Genomic DNA, 20,281 nt, shown 5'->3' on the forward strand with positions numbered 1-20,281 from the left:
CCACAAAGCAGAATTCTCTGCTGAACTTTTACCAGAAGTGCCTTCTCACATATTGGTAATTTTGACAGCAATTAACAAATATAACACAATGTTTCTATTTTCGGCTTGATCTCTGCACTGGGTAATAGAACATCGCCATAGCAACCAGCGACCAAAAAGAAAACACTTTCTGATTGTTAGAGCTCTGTGACATCAACGCTGTATCAGTGACATTGACACCGATCACCCGCTCTTCTTCCTCTCTGTGGGGACTGAATTGTAATATCTGATACAAATTAGGCCTTTTTCACATTTCCGTTTTTTGATGTCAGTGTAAATCCGCCAGAATATGAAAAAACGGATCCGCATTATCAGCTAGTGGTGGAAATGTAAAGGGGAGAGAGAGACAGATACACTACTGAGCATGTACATAAAGTGCAGCACAGATTCATCTCAGCTATGACCCCACAGCACTGGTCACTACTGAGCATGTACATAAAGTGCAGCACAGATTCATCTCATCTATGACCCCACAGCACTGGTCACTACTGAGCATGTCCATAAAGTGCAGCACAGATTCATCTCAGCTATGACCCCACAGCACTGGTCACTACTGAGCATGTCCATAAAGTGCAGCACAGATTCATCTCAGCTATGACCCCACAGCACTGGTCACTACTGAGCATGTCCATAAAGTGCAGCATAGATTCATCTCAGCTACAACTCCACAGCACTGGTCACTACTGAGCATGTCCATAAAGTGCAGCATAGATTCATCTCAGCTCCGACCCCACAGCACTGATCACTACTGAGCATGTACATAAAGTGCAGCACAGATTCTTCTCAGCTACAACTCCACAGCACTGGTCACTACTGAGCATGTACATAAAGTGCAGCACAGATTCATCTCATCTATGACCCCACAGCACTGGTCACTACTGAGCATGTACATAAAGTGCAGCACAGATTCATCTCAGCTCCGACCCCACAGCACTGATCACTACTGAGCATGTACATAAAGTGCAGCACAGATTCATCTCAGCTATGACCCCACAGCACTGGTCACTACTGAGCATGTACATAAAGTGCAGCACAGATTCATCTCAGCTCCGACCCCACAGCACTGATCACTACTGAGCATGTGCAGCACAGATTCATCTCAGCTATGACCCCACAGCACTGATCACTACTGAGCATGTACATAAAGTGCAGCACAGATTCATCTCCATTATGACCCCACAGCACTGGTCACTACTGAGCATGTACATAAAGTGCAGCACAGATTCATCACAGCTATGACCCCATAGCACCGGTCACTACTGAGCATGTACATAGAGTGCAGAACAGATTCATCTCCACTAAAAGCAGAGATCCTTAGATCAGGAACAGAACAGACATTTATAGGACATTGCATAACTTTCCCAAATTCTTAAGAAGGCATTTACAGCACATCCTGCATTGTACTACTGCACCCAATGTATTATATCTTAGGAGTCAGAATTGGTCTATTTTATAGCAACTCCACAGCCCTTTTATGAGGCAGTTGAGTTTGGAACAAGACTAATAAACAAAAACTTGGCAAAATAACAGGACGTTTCGGTCCCAGTTGGACCTTCATCAGCCTGACCACTGTGAGAAACGGAATGGAAGTGAGGCTATATGTACCTGAAGTATAAGGAGAGCCCAATGTCGACAAACGGTGGACGCCAAGTCAGTGTAGGAGAGACGTGGCACAGCGCCTGGCCTCCAATTCTTACCTCTGGTCAACCTGACCCATACATTTTTGCTGTAACTGCAGGACTATATTCAACACTGTGAAAAATGAGGATGAATGAACTCATGGAGATCAACATCCAACACTGCGGAGACATCATCACATGTTTCTCAACGCAGTGATTCTAGAGCAATGCCCCCATCCCTTATGGGAAATATGCAAAAACATGCAAAACACACTGCGTTGAGAAACATGTGATGGTGTCTCCGCAGTGTTGGATGTTGATCTCCATGAGTTCATTCATCCTCATTTTTCACAGTCTTTTACTAGGCATTGCTCCTACTAGCCAGTTTCCTACTCCACACTGATGAGGGGCAATACCCCGAAACAGCTGTCTGTGGATGGATACCATGTTTTGGGATAGGTGGTTTCCTTCATTGAAGACTGCCCTTCCCGTGGTTGTTCCTTCCCGGGGAAAGACCTGGCTAGTCATTGCTTGCATTGAGAAACATGTGATGGTGTCTCCGCGGCTTGTGTTTTGCTTATATTCAACACTGTCACCCACATTGGGCTCTCCTTATACTTCATGCACATATAGCCTCACTTCCATTCCATTTCTCACAGCAGTCAGGCTGATGAAGGTCCAACTGGGACCAAAAAGTCCTGTTATTTTGACTGAATATTAAATTTCTGGATTTCCTTACCAAAAGCTGAGTGCCAAGTTTTTGCTTATTCTCTGGCTTGGGAACCTACTTGAGCACCTCCACAGTAGTGCTACGATTTAATTCACTATGAGTTTGGAACAAGAGACCCACGACCAGTCTGGACTTGGTCCATGAATGCTGGACATAAGCCAGCCTCAGTCTCCACTGAGGCCTCGCTGCCAACTTCTGCATGCGTCCTGATCTTTAATATTGTGTAGCAGGGACATGCGTTGTATGCAGATGCGTCCGCGTGCGTTGTTTTGACATGTCCACCGAACTCAACATGTTGCATTTTCTTGCGTTCGGCAGGCACGTCAAAATGACACATCCGCATACAACGCATGTTCCTGCATACACAATGTTAAAGATAGGTACGCAGGACGCATGCGGACGGAAGTAGATGAAGCTTAAGGGAATTAGACCGCAGAACCACGCTGCGGACTCAAACGCTAATGAGATCTAAGCCTAACTGTGTCTTGATTGCAGGTTAGAAAATGAAAGCTAAACTTTACCAACTAAAATGGAAAAGTAATTTTGCCTACAAAACAGTAATTACATATAAGGCATACGGCCATTTTACTTTTCCAATAAATACTTGTCGATGAGGTTTCTAGTTAGAATACCTGGGTGTCCGTGTGCACAAGCCTAAAATCCTTAAATGTCATTTCTGTACCGTGACATCACCTGACTTGTATCAGCACCACATGAATCAGTACATAGCGGACTTTGTACAAAATCGGTGTAAGGGTGTTGCCATAGCAACCAAACAGGTTTTCCTACAAGTTAGTGCGGGTTACAAAAAAGAAAAGAAAAAGCAGGTACGGACATGGACATCACTAACATGATTCCCAGCGTCCTTACACTAAGCAGAAAGTCATATTAACCCTGCGTCGTCGACTGAACCCCGGTTACCACAAACACATTGTGATCCGAGCCACTAATGACATCAGGATAATCACACGCCTCAGCGACACGTGATAACCGATATAAGCGGCGCTTTCCAGACTGGTACATCAGCTGTGCCATATGCTGCCAGCATACAGCGGGTGTAGCTCTGCTGCATCTGTGTGGTGTCAGCCACATTCCGGGTCAGATGATCACAGTTCGGGCAGAGACTACACGAGACCCTCGCTGACCTCGGAAGAAGCACTGCATATTTCTGTTGCAAAATGAGTAAACTCCAAAATCTCACAATAACTAATAGTAATAAATCTCAATGATAATGTGATGTATAAACACGAGAATAGCCATGTTACCCAGCTGTGGGGGGCACCTGTGGCCAGAAGCCCCTTCACTGGTCACCACGATAGAAGACACCCTAAGAAGCCATCACTGTGATGAGGGGTCCACACAAATGCCCCATTTTCAGAGATTGCCATAGGCCACACATGTGGCCACAAATTACACCATTGGGTCATCCAGAAACCCCCTTTACTTTTAGCTTGTTTACACATCATCTACACCCCACCAGAGGCTCAGCCCCTGTGTAACATCACCACTCCTGCACATAGCGGGGGCCCCTGTGTAACATCACTGCTGCTGCACACGGCGGGGGCCCCTGTGTAACATCTCTGCTCCTGCACACGGCGGGGGCCCCTGTGTAACATCTCTGCTCCTGCACACGGCGGGGGCCCCTGTGTAACATCTCTGCTCCTGCACACGGCGGGGGCCCCTGTGTAACATCACTGCTCCTGCACACGGCGGGGGCCCCTGTGTAACATCACTGCTCCTGCACACGGCGGGGGCCCCTGTGTAACATCTCTGCTCCTGCACACGGCGGGGGCCCCTGTGTAACATCTCTGCTCCTGCACACGGCGGGGGCCCCTGTGTAACATCACTGCTCCTGCACACGGCGGGGGCCCCTGTGTAACATCACTGCTCCTGCACACGGCGGGGGCCCCTGTGTAACATCACTGCTCCTGCACACGGCGGGGGGCCCCTGTGTCACATCACTGCTGCTGCACACGGCGGGGGCCCCTGTGTCACATCACTGCTGCTGCACACGGCGGGGGCCCCTGTGTCACATCACTGCTGCTGCACACGGCGGGGGCCCCTGTGTCACATCACTGCTGCTGCACATACTGGGGCCCCTGTGTAACATCACTGCTGCTGCACATACTGGGGCCCCTGTGTCACATCACTGCTGCTGCACATACTGGGGCCCCTGTGTCACATCACTGCTGCTGCACATACTGGGGCCCCTGTGTAACATCACTGCTGCTGCACATACTGGGTCCCCTGGCACTATATATCAGGCGCACACAGCGCTAGTCCATCCTGGAGAAGAAACCAAGTGAGGCGGTAATGGATGACAACAGAGAACAACAGACTACAGATCTGCTGGAAGCATCCAGAGCAGTATGGAGGTCGGCAGGACAGGCCGGCAGCAGGGAGGGGGCACCACGACGTGTCTGTCACCGCCGGTCCTGCAACACCAGGGAGCTATTAACCCTTGTCAACCCGCCCCACTACAAAGTCCATGGGAAGTTTCTCCGCTTACCTCAGCCGGGAGCAGTATGTCCTCCGTGTCCTGTTACCACAGCGCTGTGTGTAGACACTGGGAGAGAGCTAAGTGCTGCATACCTCCCCGCCGCCTCCGGGTACTATCCCGCCTGTGTGACCCGCAGCTCTGCCGTCCACCTCACGGTGAACCCTGGGAACGGCCGGGAGAAGGATGAAAGCTGCGGCTCTTCCCTCAGTGAACTGCAGCAGCAAACCTCCTCCTCCGGCACAAACCTCCCCTTCTCCTGCACGTGGGACGGATGAGGGCGGAAAAAAGCGACTGAGCGTCCCCTCCCTTCCTACCAGTGAGCGGTGTGAGGGCACTCGGGCAGAGATGTCAGAGAGGACTGGAGAGAGGAGGCAGTGTGAGGGAGAGAGAGAGGAACCAGCGTGCTGGGAGCAGTGTGTGAGGGACCTGTGTGAAGTTGGCACCCCATGTGCCAACTTCACACAGGTGTGTGAGGGAGAGAGAGCAGCCAGTGTGCAGGGAGCAGTGTGAGGAGAGAGAGAGCAGCCAGTGTGCAGGGAGCAGTGTGAGGGGAGAGAGGAGCCAGTGTGCAGGGAGCAGTGTGAGGGAGAGAGGAACCAGCGTGCAGGGAGCAGTGTGAGGGAGAGAGGAACCAGCGTGCCGGGAGCAGTGTGAGGAGAGAGAGAGCAGCCAGTGTGCAGGGAGCAGTGTGAGGGGAGAGAGGAGCCAGTGTGCAGGGAGCAGTGTGAGGGAGAGAGGAACCAGCGTGCCGGGAGCAGTGTGAGGAGAGAGAGAGCAGCCAGCGTGCAGGGAGCAGTGTGAGGAGAGAGAGAGCAGCCAGTGTGCAGGGAGCAGTGTGAGGGAGAGAGGAACCAGCGTGCCGGGAGCAGTGTGAGGAGAGAGAGAGCAGCCAGTGTGCAGGGAGCAGTGTGAGGGGAGAGAGGAGCCAGTATGCAGGGAGCAGTGTGAGGGAGAGAGAGCAGCCAGTGTGCAGGGAGCAGTGTGAGGGAGAGAGGAACCAGCGTGCCGGGAGCAGTGTGAGGAGAGAGAGAGCAGCCAGCGTGCAGGGAGCAGTGTGAGGAGAGAGAGAGCAGCCAGTGTGCAGGGAGCAGTGTGAGGAGAGTGAGAGCAGCCAGTGTGCAGGGAGCAGTGTGAGGAGAGAGAGAGCAGCCAGTGTGCAGGGAGCAGTGTGAGGAGAGAGAGGAGCCAGTGTGCAGGGAGCAGTGTGAGGGAGAGAGAGCAGGCAGTGTGAGGGAGAGAGAGCAGCCAGTGTGCAGGGAGCAGTGTGAGGGAGAGAGAGCAGCCAGAGTGCAGGGAGCAGTGTGAGGGAGAGAGAGCAGCCAGTGTGCAGGGAGCAGTGTGAGGGAGAGAGAGCAGCCAGTGTGCAGGGAGCAGTGTGAGGGAGAGAGAGGAGCCAGTGTGCAGGGCGCAGTGTGAGGGGAGAGAGGAGCCAGTGTGCAGGGAGCAGTGTGAGGGGAGAGAGAGCAGCCAGCGTGCAGGGAGCAGTGTGAGGGGAGAGAGAGGAGCCAGCGTGCTGGGAGCAGTGTGAGGTGAGAGAGAGGAGCCAGTGTGCAGGGAGCAGTGTGAGGTGAGAGAGAGGAGCCAGCATGCTGGGAGCAGTGTGAGGTGAGAGAGAGGAGCCAGTGTGCAGGGAGCAGTGTGAGGGAGAGAGAGGAGCCAGTGCAGGGAGCAGTGTGAGGGCAGAGAGAGGAGCCAGTGCAGGGAGCAGTGTGAGGGCAGAGAGAGGAGCCAGTGCAGGGAGCAGTGTGAGGGCAGAGAGAGGAGCCAGTGCAGGGAGCAGTGTGAGGGCAGAGAGAGGAGCCAGTGCAGGGAGCAGTGTGAGGGCAGAGAGAGGAGCCAGTGCAGGGAGCAGTGTGAGGGGAGAGAGAGGAGCCAGTGCAGGGAGCAGTGTGAGGGCAGTCGCAGAGCGAGGAGCCAGTGTGCAGGGAGCAGTGTGAGGGCGGAGAGGAGCCAGCATGCAGGGAGCAGTGTGAGGTGAGAGAGGAGCCAGTGTGCTCGGAGGAGTGAGAGGGGAGAGAGAGGAGCCAGTGTGCAGGGAGCAGTGTGAGACCAGAGAGAGGTGTCAGTGTGCAGGAAGAGAGCTGCCAGTGTGCAGGGAGCAGTGTGAGGTGAGAGAGGAGCCAGTGTGCAGGGAGCAGTGTGAGGGCAGAGAGAGGAGCCAGTGTGCTCGGAGCAGTGTGAGGGCAGAGAGGAGCCAGTGTGCAGGGAGCAGTGTGAGGGCAGTCGCAGAGCGAGGAGCCAGTGTGCAGGGAGCAGTGAGGGGAGAGAGAGGAGCCAGTGTGCAGGGAGCAGTGTGAGGCCAGAGAGAGGTGTCAGTGTGCAGGGAGCAGTGTGAGGTCAGAGAGGAGCCAGTGTGGAGGGAGCAGTGTGAGGACGGAGAGGAGCCAGTGTGCAGGGAGCAGTGTGAGGTGAGAGAGGAGCAGTGTGAGGGCAGAGAGAGGAGCCAGTGTGCTCGGAGCAGTGTGAGGGCAGAGAGAGGAGCCAGTGTGCAGGGAGCAGTGTGAGGGGAGAGAGAGGAGCCAGAGAGAGGTGTCAGTGTGCAGGGAGCAGTGTGAGGGGAGAGAGGAGCCAGCGTGCTGGAAGCAGTGTGAGGAGAGAGAGAGGAGCCTGTGTGCAGGGAGCAGTGTGAGGGCAGAGAGAGGAGCCAGTGTGTAGGGAGCAGTGTGAGGGGAGAGAGATGCCAGTGTGCAGGGAGCAGTGTGAGGGCAGAGAGATGCCAGTGTGCAGGGAGCAGTGTGAGGGCAGAGAGATGCCAGTGTGCAGGGAGCAGTGTGAGGGCAGAGAGGAGCCAGTGTGCAGGGAGCAGTGTGAGGGCAGAGAGGAGCCAGCGTGCAGGGAGCAGTGTGAGAGGAGAGAGAGGAGCCAGTGTGTAGGGAGCAGTGTGAGGGGAGAGAGATGCCAGTGTGCAGGGAGCAGTGTGAGGCCAGAGAGAGGTGCCAGTGTGCAGGGAGCAGGGTGAGGGGAGAGAGCAGTGTGAGGGCAGAGAGGAGCCAGTGTGCAGGGAGCAGTGTGAGGGGATAGAGAGGAGCCAGTGTGCAGGGAGCAGTATGAGGCCAGAGCGAGGTGCCAGTGTGCAGGGAGGAGTGTGAGGGGAGCCAGTGTGCGGGTAGAGAGGAGTCAGTGGGCAGAGAGAGGTGTCAGGGAGCAGTGTGGGGCTGAGTTGCCTTTATGCAGGGAGTGGTGTGAGGGTAGAGAGGTGCCAGTATGTATGGAGCAGTGTGAGGGCAGAGAGAGGAGCCAGTCTATAGGGAGCAGTGTCAGGGCAGAGGTGCCAGTGTGCAGGGAGCAATGTCTGGGGCTAAAGTGCCAGTGTTGTGTGTCCGTGGGCAAAATACGCTGATGTGTCCATTTTTTACCAGCAGCACGGGTCGCCAAACATACGTGCACACAGGGATATCATCAGTGTAACATGCACCAGCGCCTGAGAAGTAGCAGTAGAGTTAGCGCTGTTTCCCATTCGCCTCTCTGTTACTATTCTGTGGGCTTGATGTCACCAGATAATACAAAGGTGACATCAACCCCCCAACTATGAACCCCACTTGCCACTGCTACATTGCAAGAGGAATGAGTTGGCGCATCTAATAGATGTGCCTTTTCTGGGTGGCTGTAGGTTGCTATTTTGTTAGGTGGGGGGAGGGGGTTAAAATCCATGGCCCCTTACCAGCTTGAGGATACCAGCCCCTAGCTGTGAGCTTTAGCAAGGCTGTTTTTTATCAAAAATACAGGGGAGCCCACACAGTTTTTATCAATTTATTTATAGAGCAGGCGGTGGCTGATCAATACTCCCATTAGCTGGCGCCTGCTCTCACTTTTATTAGTGGCAGCAGGGGTAAGCTGATGGGAGTAAGAGTATGTTTCCACAGTAAGGATTTGCTGCGGATTGGATGCTGCGTACAGCCACAGCGTCCAGATGTTACAGCATAGGCTAGTTTCACACTTGTGTTAGGAGGTGCAGCGCACGGCCGCCGTGCAGCTCCGCCCCCTCCGGTCAGCTCCTATGGGCGCATGACACTGCATGTGACCTGCGTACCCTATCTTTAGCATTGGGTACGCAGGCCGCGTTATAGGTATGCTTTTGGCGGCGCATGCGCCCTTTTGACAATGTGCCGAGCACACCAAAATGCAACACGGTGATTTTGGCGCACGTCGGTGCACCATCAAAAGGGCGCATGCGCCGCCAAAAGCATACCAGCGCATGGCCTGCGTACCCAATGCTAAAGATAGGGTACGCAGATCGCATGCAGCGTTATGCGCCCATAGGAGGAGCTGACCAGCAGGGGGCGGAGCTGCACGGCGGCCGTGCGCTGCGCCTCCTAACACAAGTGTGAAACTAGCCATACTGGAGGGGATTTTATGAAATCCCATCTCCACTATGCATACAAAGACTCAGGTGGCACTATGCACATGAGGTGCATCTTTATAGACTGCAGCATGTCTATTTATCTTGCGGAGACACTCTGTCTCTGCAACATAAATGGCACACTCTATGTATAGGATGCGGTGATTCCGCATGTGTTCAATGAACACATGCAAAATCACCGCGTGTACAACAGGGTGGAGCAGGTATCCGCTGCGTCCAAAGCGCAGCAATTCCGGAATGTGGATACATACCCTGAGGCCGGGGTCACACTGGTGAGGAATACGGCCGAGTGAGAGGCGTTAAAAGCACGCATTAGACACGGACCAATGATTCTCTATGGGGTCCCTCGCACCAGCCGTATATTTCTCATCCGTATTCTACGGTCCGTGCCAATCGCAGCATGCTGCGATTGTCAGCTTACTACGACCGTAGTGCGCCAATGCAAGTCTATGGGTGCGCAAAAAATACGGATTACACACGGACCACACATGTGACGTGCGAGAAATACGCACCAGGTGTCTTTTAGCAAAGCCGGCAATTCAGTGCGCTATACAGTAAACTCACACTGACAGGTTTAATAAAGAAACGAAAGAATAGATATATACACATAGAATACATATATATATATATATATATATATATATATATATATATATATATATATATATATATATATATATATATATGCATTGTGTGTCTATATCTATTATTTTGTTTATGTTAGAAACCCTGTCATAGGGCTCCATTTATATGTCCACTTTGCAAGGCGGCGAGAAAATCTCGCCATACGGATGCTTAGATGCGCAAAATACGCGACCACACCTTGATTACGGATGACATACGGAGCACTGTTTAGGGGTCATTCATCCGTATTATGCATGTAAAATACTGACCGTATTTTGCGTCGGTTAGTGTGACCCCGGCCTACCGGAAATATCTGGACGTATGAAACCGGCCTAAAAGCTGTTATTCAAACAGGAGAAGGCAGCGCTTGGCGGGAATAGAGCTGGAGTGACACCGCCTTGAGATCTACCATAGCTCTGTAGCTTCATTTGCATATCTATTGAATCGTTGATTTCTCAGTAATGGAGGAATGGACTGGCCATGTACAGGTATTGCTGGACTTGTCTTTGAAAGAGCTACAGATGAAAATAGTTTGGGAGGTGAAATCAAGCTAACAGACTCCCTTTAGGGCTACATCATAAAATACCTGGACTAGGTTCCCATATATCTTGTTGATGATTGTGTGCACCCTTTTTCTTTTGGGAATATGACACCGTGACGGATTTGTTATTACTGTCCTACAGTTATATAGGATAAACCTACATCAGACAGGCAGAGGTGGCACCAAATTTACAACAGTGTTGTATGCTGTCTAAATATTTGGCGTGTCTTGCAAGATGTGTTAGACATGACACCATCCATGAAAGTTCATAACATATTCACATTTATATGCAATTCTCACATCACATTCAATAGAAAAGTCACTTGATTTCTAGGCATTACTTTTCTGCATGACCTCCGCTTCAAGAAACTCTAAAGAAAGTCTAAATGGGAATAAATCAAAGTATTTTCAGATGTTTTGTTTGTCATCAAACAATCACAAAAACAGTCGCATGCTATTTTTTGCACATGATATTGCAGTTTTACGCTGAAAGTGGTAAAAAATAACGACCAAAGTGTAAGGCTATGTTCACACGTTGCGATTTTTCAGGATATTTTTCTGCAAATTTTCAGCTGTGTTTTACATTACCAGCAAAGTGTGTGATATTTCAGAAATCTCATGCCCATGGCTTTTTTTTTCATCAGTATTTTGGGCAAAAAAAACTTTTTTTTTGGCAGCATGTCCCTTCTTTCAGCAATTTTCACCCATTGAAAGCAAAGAGTGGTCCAAAAACCGCTACAAAGGCGCAGCTATCAGTTTTTGCTGCGTTTTTGGTGCCAAAACCTGATGAAGTAGAATATTATTTTTTATGCACTAAACTTTATCAGCAAGTACTGTATGTTTTTTGTTATGTCAGATGACCGCTCAGCTGTGTGCAATAGTCACAGTAAACCGACTGGAGACTCATCTGACTTCTTACAGAAAATGCTGTCTGTAAGAAGTCAGATGAGTCTCATGTAAACTGCCAAAACGTTGAGTGGAACCTCAACTAAAATTGCATTAAAGTTGCATGAAATTATGAAAATATAAAGGGAGCCTGTCAGGCGATTCATGCATCCTAAACCATGGGCACCATTCATCAGAGCCAGACTCCATGATTGCACCCAGGTATGTTCTTCTCTGTAACCCTCTGGCATTTCAGAGTAAATAAAGTTGGAAGAGTCAGGGAGGGACCATAGGAGACCTGTCTAGCCCGGTACCGCCTATGACTGGCTTCTGCACACACCTCTCTAGTTGATTGACAGATTCTTCTCTACATACACATGTGGGAAAGACAATTCCATTAGCTGGAGCTGTGAGGGAAGAAGCCGGCCAGGGCTGGCGATGGATCATACATGTTTTCTATGAAAGGTCTGAGTGAGTCAGATAAAACATACCTGGCTGCAATTGTGTAGCCTGGCTAAGATTCAAGCTGCCCATGGTGTGGACAGTATCAATCGAATGACATGCAAAAATGATGGATTAATGTACAGGAGTAACATGAAGATTTTTTTTCTAAAGTAAGGTATGTGCTACACATGGCAGATTTGTCTCTTTTTCAAAATCCCATTCAGATGTGTGGAAAAGTCATGAAACTTTCTGCAACAAATCTCCCACATGTAAGTGTTCACCAATCTGCGGCTTGCTACCAGTTACAAAACTACAATCCCATCTTGCCCTGAGAGGCGCATGCGATAATCTGATATGTTATCACACCTGTGCTATATTTTCCTATATACCCAGAAAATACTTTGCAGGTGCAATAAGAAAGCGGATCAGAGCATGCTGGCGTTTTCAGGAACAGTGATGATGCATCAGTGCTACCCAAGTACCAAACATCTAGCAGAGGGTGGCGCAAGGCAATGAAAGTGCATTTTTATGTCCCAGTGCACTTACAGTTTTAATTGCATAATGCTTCAAAAGTTGATTACTGTCACGACTCCTCCACTCAGTATAGTAAGTGGCAACTCAGGCGTTCGCTCTAGGGCAGCAGCATGCTGAGGTGTTAGTATTGTGATAGACCGCTCAGCCATCCAATCTGGGGCAGGGGCGAGCTGAGCTGTCAATTTTGTGACTGATAGTCCAGTCACCCAATCAGACCCGGGCATGCTGGATTTCCTTCATGTGTCTCCTGTTCTGAGGGATTTCCTGGTTATTTAAGCTGTCTGCCTCTGATTACTTCCAGTAGTAGCCTTAGATCTGTGGTGCATATTTGCCTTGTTCTTCAGTGTTCTGTCTCAGATCTATTGCTGCCTTATGTTGGACTTTGCCTAGCCCCTCTGTCTTAATCCGCTACCTTAGTGGAAATTTTACCTCGATCTGTGACCAGAATAAACTTTTGAATAAGAGTAAAAAGACTGGTCCAAGGGGGTGCAAAGGACAGGATAAAGTATAAAAATTGCTCATTTATTAGGATAAAATTAGTCCACTAATGGTGGACTAATTTTATCCTAATAAATGAGCAATGTTTATGCTTAATCCTGTCCTTTGCACCCCCTTGGACCGGACTTTTTACTCTTATTCCAGTATTTTCCCTCATCTGAGGCACCCGGCTGGAGAAGCATTGTTTTTTTATCCATCACTTGGAAGGGTGCAGCTGGCGCTCCTGCTAACCGTCTTCTCCATTTTTTTGCCAGATTAAACTTTTGTCTTACCCTTTTATTTATGAAGAGCCCTCTTAATATCTGACCTGGACCTCTTGACCACCCAGACTCACGGCTTGTCCGTGAGTAGTGACTAGCCACACAATCTGTTTGTGATAGAGCAATGCTTTAGGGAAACAAAAGTATTCATGGATTCGTATTTCAATATGCTACATGGCTATGTATCTGGTTTGGGAAGCTGAGGTGGCATGTGATGACAGGTTCTCTTTAAGAACTTGTAAGCATGAAGAAAAATATGGAGGACCAAAAAAGCACTAGTATTGTTGAGAAAGGTAAAGTGACACGGTGGTAACTCACATGCCACTTCAGCTCCACACTGTTCACCGCACTGCCTCTTGCATAACTCCTCAGCACTGCTGCATCTGCATGTTGTTTCCATTTGGTTTTAGGGGGACAGGGACGGTTTCTGCAGGAATTTAATCCTGCTGTGTCCTTCAGAGGTTAGTGTCCCTGGCCTTTCCCATGCCAGCAGGGTCTATACTAGGCAGCTCCTTCCAGCCTGTTAGCTCCTAGCCTCCTAGGACCTGTTTATGCATATCTTTGTATTCTGTCTCCCGTTATTGACCCAGCCTGTTTACCCGCTCTGTTTGACTTCTCCATCCCTGACTCCAGCTTTGTATTGTGTACCCGTGCTGCCTGCCCAGACCATCTGACTATGCTTCAGTCTCGCCCTCCTATACCTCGTGCCCACGCCTCTGACCCTCCGGTCAGCTGCTGCAGTTCCGGGGACTGCCCTGGTGTGGTACCTGGTGTCTACTGGCAGCCCAGCCTATCCTCACCATTAGAGGTCCTAGTGAAGACCCTGTAGAAATTTAGTCACGTCCCTCCAGGGTAAGTCCGGTCTGTGGTGCAGTGGATCCACACCCACTAGAGTTACTCAAAGTACATGTACATTATGAATTTGCCTCCGTAGTGCGAATCGAACCTCTAGTGACATCTCACTGTGATGTTACCTGCAATTAATGATATCAGATCGGTCATTCTAGTTGCTGACAGTAGAACATTAACTACACCTGTAGCAGATGCTTCCCAGGCATTATTATAATCCCCAAAAACATGAATGCAAACAGCTCAGCCTGAAGTAGTCAGTTACAAGATGAAAAGACGGTGGCACAAAATGTTCAGCTCCGTAAACAGCTCATAGTGTTTTAATCTTTGCTGATTAAAAGCAGCATATAAAGCGCTCTGACTTTTATGATCTGACGGTTCCCTATATTTCAGCTGTGAAGCACTCAATGCAACAGGGCTAGTAGCTTTAATAATGTGGACGTCTTATGGAGAAGCTTTTTACTCAAGAGCTTTCTCTAGTCTACAGAAACAATTCCCAGCTTTCTAATGGTTTCCTGCCTATGTGCCAATATCCTGTATTTACAGTGCCTTTGTCCTCAAAGGACAAGACTAAAAGTTTAAGGGAGTTTGTTGACCCTTAGTAATCCAATTCAACACTCTGAAATTATAGGGAAAACATTAATTACCAATTCTTTTTTACCTTCTTCCATTTATTCATACAGCAAGGCTACATTTTGTTCTGCACCATGTGCACATTGTCCCCGATTCATCAAGACTAGATATCATTACAATGGTCTTGATGACAGAGTGGACTGCGAGGCTCCTGATTCATTCAGAGGCTCGTGCCTCTTACATATAACGAGTCCTTGCTAGAATAAGGCTATGTGCCCACGTTGCTTTTTTGAAGCAGAATATTCCTGAGCGGAAACGCACACCCTCTTCCCGGGAAAATGCATGCGTTTTATGACACGCTTTTGTAAGCATTTTTGACGCTTTTGTTAAGTGTTTTCGCATGCGTTTTCTTAAGCGTTTTTGCAATACAACTGTATGTATGATTAATGAACATACTGCGTTTTATTCCGCTAAGCATTTCCGCAGCGGAAAAAAACGCACCATTAGCACAACATGTGTGGATTCAATTATGATAACATGGGATGCTTTTCTTAAGCGTTTCCGCGGCAGAAACGCGCGTCTAAAAGCACTGCGGAAACGCTTAAAAAAACGCAACGTGGGCACACAGCCTAAAACTTGTGGCGTAGAGAACGCCGGCACCACGCCCCAATCCTGACACTGGTCATACCTTCATCACCCATCTCTCCTGAACCCCAATCAATCACCCCTGTATCTGTTTCCTATCAATGCTTTATCTGTCCTTTTAGATCTGACCATTTGCCTTTTTTTTCTGAGCTCTAATTAATCGTCTCCTGTGTCTGTCCAGTCTCCCTACTGCTCCTTCCTCCTTCTGATCACACCTGGCTTGTTTGATGTGCAATTGACTTCTTATAAATTCAGACTCGGAGGTCTGTCTGACCTCAGTCTGTCATTCCAAGGATGTCTTCTAAGGATAATATCTGAAATAATGCCTGAAATGAGCCTGAAGTGACCAGAAGGTACGACTAAACGCTGCGTTTATATGTACTAAATTTCTTTTGCCTTCTAAATTACTCTCACCATGCTGACATACGCTCTAACAGTTTTGGCTCCTTTAACCCTCACTCTCCTTCGCTATCCGCAAACCCCAGCACCCGCTAACCAAATAATAATCTCTCCTTCCCTCTTGCCTCCCCACCTGACCTCCTCTGCTGACCTGCTCCTCAACCTCAGAGCTCTCCTAATAAAATACAAAACAAGCCGCCCACTCTCCTCCCACATGCTCTCCCTCTCTCTGCTTCTCCTCACTGCTGGTGACATATCTCCCAACCCTGGACCCCCACAGCTCACACCTACCATTACTACCCCCTTCTATCGTTCCCAAACCAACACAAACTCCAGAAATCTTTCCCACCTCAAATCCGTGCCCCTGACAACCACCACCCTGCTCCTACTCTCTGGATCACTCTGGAATGCTCGCTCCGTCTGCAATAAACTCCATGTGATTCATAACCTCTTTACCTCTCGTAACTTTTCCTTCTTTGGCCTCACCAAAACATGGCTGACACCCTCCGACACCGCCTCCACTGCTGCGCTATGTTATGGCGGCCTCCATTTCACCCACACTCCTCGCCCTGGCAGCAGACATGGCAGAGGAGTGGGCCTTCTCCATTCTTCCAACTGCACCTTCAACCCAATCCCACCTCTACCCTCCCTCATCCTCCCCTCTTTTGAAGCCCACTCCGTCCGCATATATTCTCCCTCCAACCTCCAAGTGGCCGTCATATACCGATCTCCAGGCCCGACCACTGGCTTCATTGACAAATTCTCTACCTGGCTCCTTCATTTTCTACTGACATTCCCACCATCATCATGGGTGACTTCAACATCCCCATTGACACCCACCAGTCGGCAGCCTCCAAACTCCTGTCTGTTATGAATGGGTCACCGAGGAGGAAAAAACCTAAACATGCTAAGCCCAGAAAAACCAGAGAGGTTGGTAACTATGCAGATTGCAGATCCCTGATCCTACCACACAACTAGCAGCAGCCATGGAGCGTGCCTACGATGAACCTAGACGCCTCGTCACGGCCGGAGGACTAAATAAGCCTAAAGCAAGAAAAGGGAAAACTAACTGCCCCAGAGCAGACCCCAAAGAAATAGACAGCCCCCACACGTATTGACGGTGAAACAAGATGAAAACACAAACACAGGTAGGAAAATAGGCTGAGCAAACGATGGGGCCCAAACTAACTAGAAAGGAGAGGAAAGACACTGTCTGCAATCTGCAAAAAACCCTACAAAAATAATGTCCAACACTTCTGATAGCAAAATTAACCCTGAAGTCACTAGACTTCTCCCACTATATCAGCACTCTGAAATATTCTGAGACAGAGCAAAAAGAGGCCAATCTAATAAGGGACAAAAAGATAAATAAGAGTGGAAATTCAGCATAGCCCAAGCCGGGGTTGGCTGACCACAAAAAACTGAATAGACCAACAAAATCAAGTGTGAACATTAGCAGAGAAACTTAGCTTGAGCTGACTGGAACAGAGCTGAGAACCAAGACCTGACAAGCAGAAGGAATCACCAGCACCAGAGTAGGGCGTCGGCTGTCTTAAATCCAATCTGAGATTCCTGAGGTCCAACTGTCATCCTCATTATCAGGTGGCAGATCTCTACTGATTAAATCAGCCTCACTACCTCCTGTTACCACCATAGGGAGCCTGACTGGTAGACCAGAAAATGAACTCACAACACCTGTCCCTTACTTCATCCTTTGGACTTACTCAGTGGTCCTCCTCAGCCACCCAAGCAGACGGACATACACTAGACCTGGTCTTCACCCCCCCTCTGCTCTCTTTCTAACTTCACCACCTCCCCTCTCCCTCTATCTGACCACCATCTACTCACTTTCTCATCCCTGTCCTCCTCACCTGTCACCCATGTCCAGCAGCATGCGCACCCCGCAGAAACCTCGCACATCTAGACACTCGCACACTCTGACTCTATTCTACCACTGTCCTCCATAGCTTCACTCCACGACACTGACACTAGTTTCTACAATGCCACTCTTGCATCAGCCATCGACTCAGTCGCCCGTCATGCATAACAGAGTGCAACGAATCAATAGACAACCCTGGCACAATAACACCACTAAAAAGCTTCGGCAAGCATCCAAATTTGCAGAACGGCGCTGGAAGAAAACGCATTCGCAAGACGACTTCACTGCACTCAAACAAGCAACACTTGCATTCAAATCAGCTCTCACCTCTGCTAAACAGGCCTTCTTTACATCCCTTGTATCTTCCTTATCCCACAGCCCCAAACAGTTGTTCAATACTTTTAACTCCCTCCTCCGTCCACCACTGCCCCCTCCGACTTCCCTAATCTCTGCAAAAACAAGATAGCCCAAACACGGCAAGTCTTTATTGCCCAACCACCACAACACCTTTGTATACTAGACCAATGTCCAAATTCCATAATCTCCTTATCTAACATCACTGAAGGGAAGCTTGCTCATCTTCTCTCCAAATCACACCTCACCACTTGTGCACTTGACCCTATCACATCCCACCTCCTCCCCAACATCACCACCACTCTTATCCCATCCCTAACCCACCTCATCAACCTATCACTTGCTTCTGGTACCTTCCCTTCTGCTTTCAAACATGCCACAATCACGTCTATCCTTAAAATGCCAACCCTTGATCCAACAGCAACGTCCAGCTATCGCCCAATATCGCTGCTCCCATTCGCTTCTAAACTCCCGGAGTAGCATGTCCACGCTGAACTTTCCTCTCACCTCTCATCTAATTTGCTCTTTGACAATCTACAATCTGGGTTCCGCGCCCATCATTCCACTGAGACAGCCCTGACCAAAATTACCAACGACCTACATACAGCCAAAGCTAACGGACAATACCCTATACTCCTGCTTCTAGACCTGTCCTCTGCTTTTGACACAGTTGACCACTGCCTCCTACTACAGATCCTCTCATCCGTTGGCATCAAAGACCTCGCCCTATCCTGGATCTCCTCATACCTTTCCAACCGCACATTCAGCGTCTCCCACTCCCACACTACCTCCTCATCCCACCCTCTCTCTGTTGTAGTCCCCCAAGGCTCTGTTTTAGGACCCCTACTCTTCTCAATTTACACACTTGGCCTGGGGCAACTCAAAGTCCCATGGATTCCAGTACCACCTTTATGCCGATGATACTCAGATCTACCTCTCTGGCCCAGACATCACCTCTCTGCTCTCCAGAATCCCAGAGTGTCTATCAGCCATATCCTCCTCCTTCTCCTCTCGCTTCCTCAAACTCAATGTGGACAAATCTGAACTGATCATCTTTCCCCCATCTCACAGATCTTCCTTACCCGACCTTTCTATAACAATTGACAACATCACGCTTTCCCCCGTACCAGAGGTCCGCTGCCTCGGAGTAACCATTGACTTTGCCCTGTCCTGCAAACCGCACATCCAAGCTCTCTCCACCTCCAGCTCAAAAATATTTCCAGAATCCGTCCCTTCCTCAACCCTCAATCTACTAAAATGCTTGTGCATGCCCTCATTATCTCCCGCCTCGACTATTGCAACATCCTTTTCTGTGGCCTCCCTGCTAACACCGTTGCACCTCTCCAGTCCATCCTCAACTCTGCTGCCCGACTAATTCATCTCTCTCCTCGCTACTCCTCCGCTTCTCCCCTCTGCAAATCTCTTCACTGGCTCCCATTCCCTCAGAGTATCCAATTCAAATTACTAATACTGATCTACAAGGACATCTACAACCTGTCTCCTCCATACATCTCTGAATTAATCTCCCGATACCTTCCCTCACGTAATCTCCAGTCATCCCAAGACCTCCTTTTCTCCTCCACACTTATTCGCTCCTCACCCAACTTACTCCAAGACTTCTCCCGAATAACCTCCATCCTAAGGAATTCCCTACCCCAACACGTCCGGCTATCAACCACACTCGGATCCTTCAGACGGAACCTGAAAACCAATCTCTTCAGGAAAGCCTACAGCCTGCAATGATCCCCGCTGCCTTCTCACCACTACTGGAGCTACCGCCTCACCATCACTGGAGCTGCTGCAACCCCCCAACCTACTGTCTCCTTCGCCACCATCCTGTAGCATGTAAGCCCGAAAGGGCAGGGTCCTCTCTCCCCTCTGTATCAGTCTGTGATTGTTAGTTTGTTTACTGTAAGTGATATCTGTAATTTGTATGTAACCCCTTCTCATGTACAGCACCATGGAATCAATGGTGCTATATAAATAATAATAATAATAATAATTGGTCAACAACAGCGTGAGAATGACAAAAGTCGTAAAATTTTACGATGTCAGAAGGTGAAAGTTAAACATTTCTGGCGCCCTTGGTCCATTCCTTACTTTGCTTTTGTATGCAGAGCTATTAAAAATGATTTTGAGTATTGTGATATATTTGCACTTATCCTGTTGTGGATTAATGAATTCTAACTGCAATCATAGTGCCGTGATTAATTATATACTGTTGGATATACATATTTCTCACCACTGAGCACTAACCTTTATATACCAGTGTGCCTTCCATAAAATCTATATTAAATAAAACATGATCACAGTTGTTTGACAACAGTGAATGATCGATTGATATTGAAAATACATCTCCAAAATCTCTTCTAGCCGGCAACGAAGACCCAGGACTGTTCAGCAGTTAAAGTCTTACATCAAACAAGAATGGGACAACATTTCTCTCCCAGAATGCCAGAAATTGTCTCCTCACTCCCAGACTTTTACAGATTGTTGTAAAAAAGGAGAGAGGATGCGATGCCTCGGTAGTAGTGATGAGCGAGTATAC

General features: G+C 49.1%; 1 protein-coding gene across 9 annotated transcripts in view; it reads right to left on the bottom strand.

Moving 5' to 3' along the window:
* The window catches only part of TJP1 (tight junction protein 1), a 613,045-nt gene that overhangs the window by 172,863 nt on the left and 419,901 nt on the right, over window positions 1–20,281 (bottom strand). The window contains exon 1 of one of the 9 annotated variants that reach the window (XM_073586929.1): window positions 4,898–5,045. The exons of the other annotated variants lie outside the window; for them this stretch is intronic. The gene's annotated coding sequence lies outside the window, so the exon portion shown is untranslated. Of the gene's footprint in view, window positions 1–4,897; window positions 5,046–20,281 lie in introns of those variants that run through there. 9 annotated transcript variants of the gene reach the window in all.

This window comes from Dendrobates tinctorius, unplaced genomic scaffold, assembly GCF_039654945.1.
Source record: "Dendrobates tinctorius isolate UK_male_01 unplaced genomic scaffold, ASM3965494v1 ptg000097l, whole genome shotgun sequence".
In the NCBI taxonomy this organism is placed as follows: domain Eukaryota; kingdom Metazoa; phylum Chordata; class Amphibia; order Anura; family Dendrobatidae; genus Dendrobates; species Dendrobates tinctorius.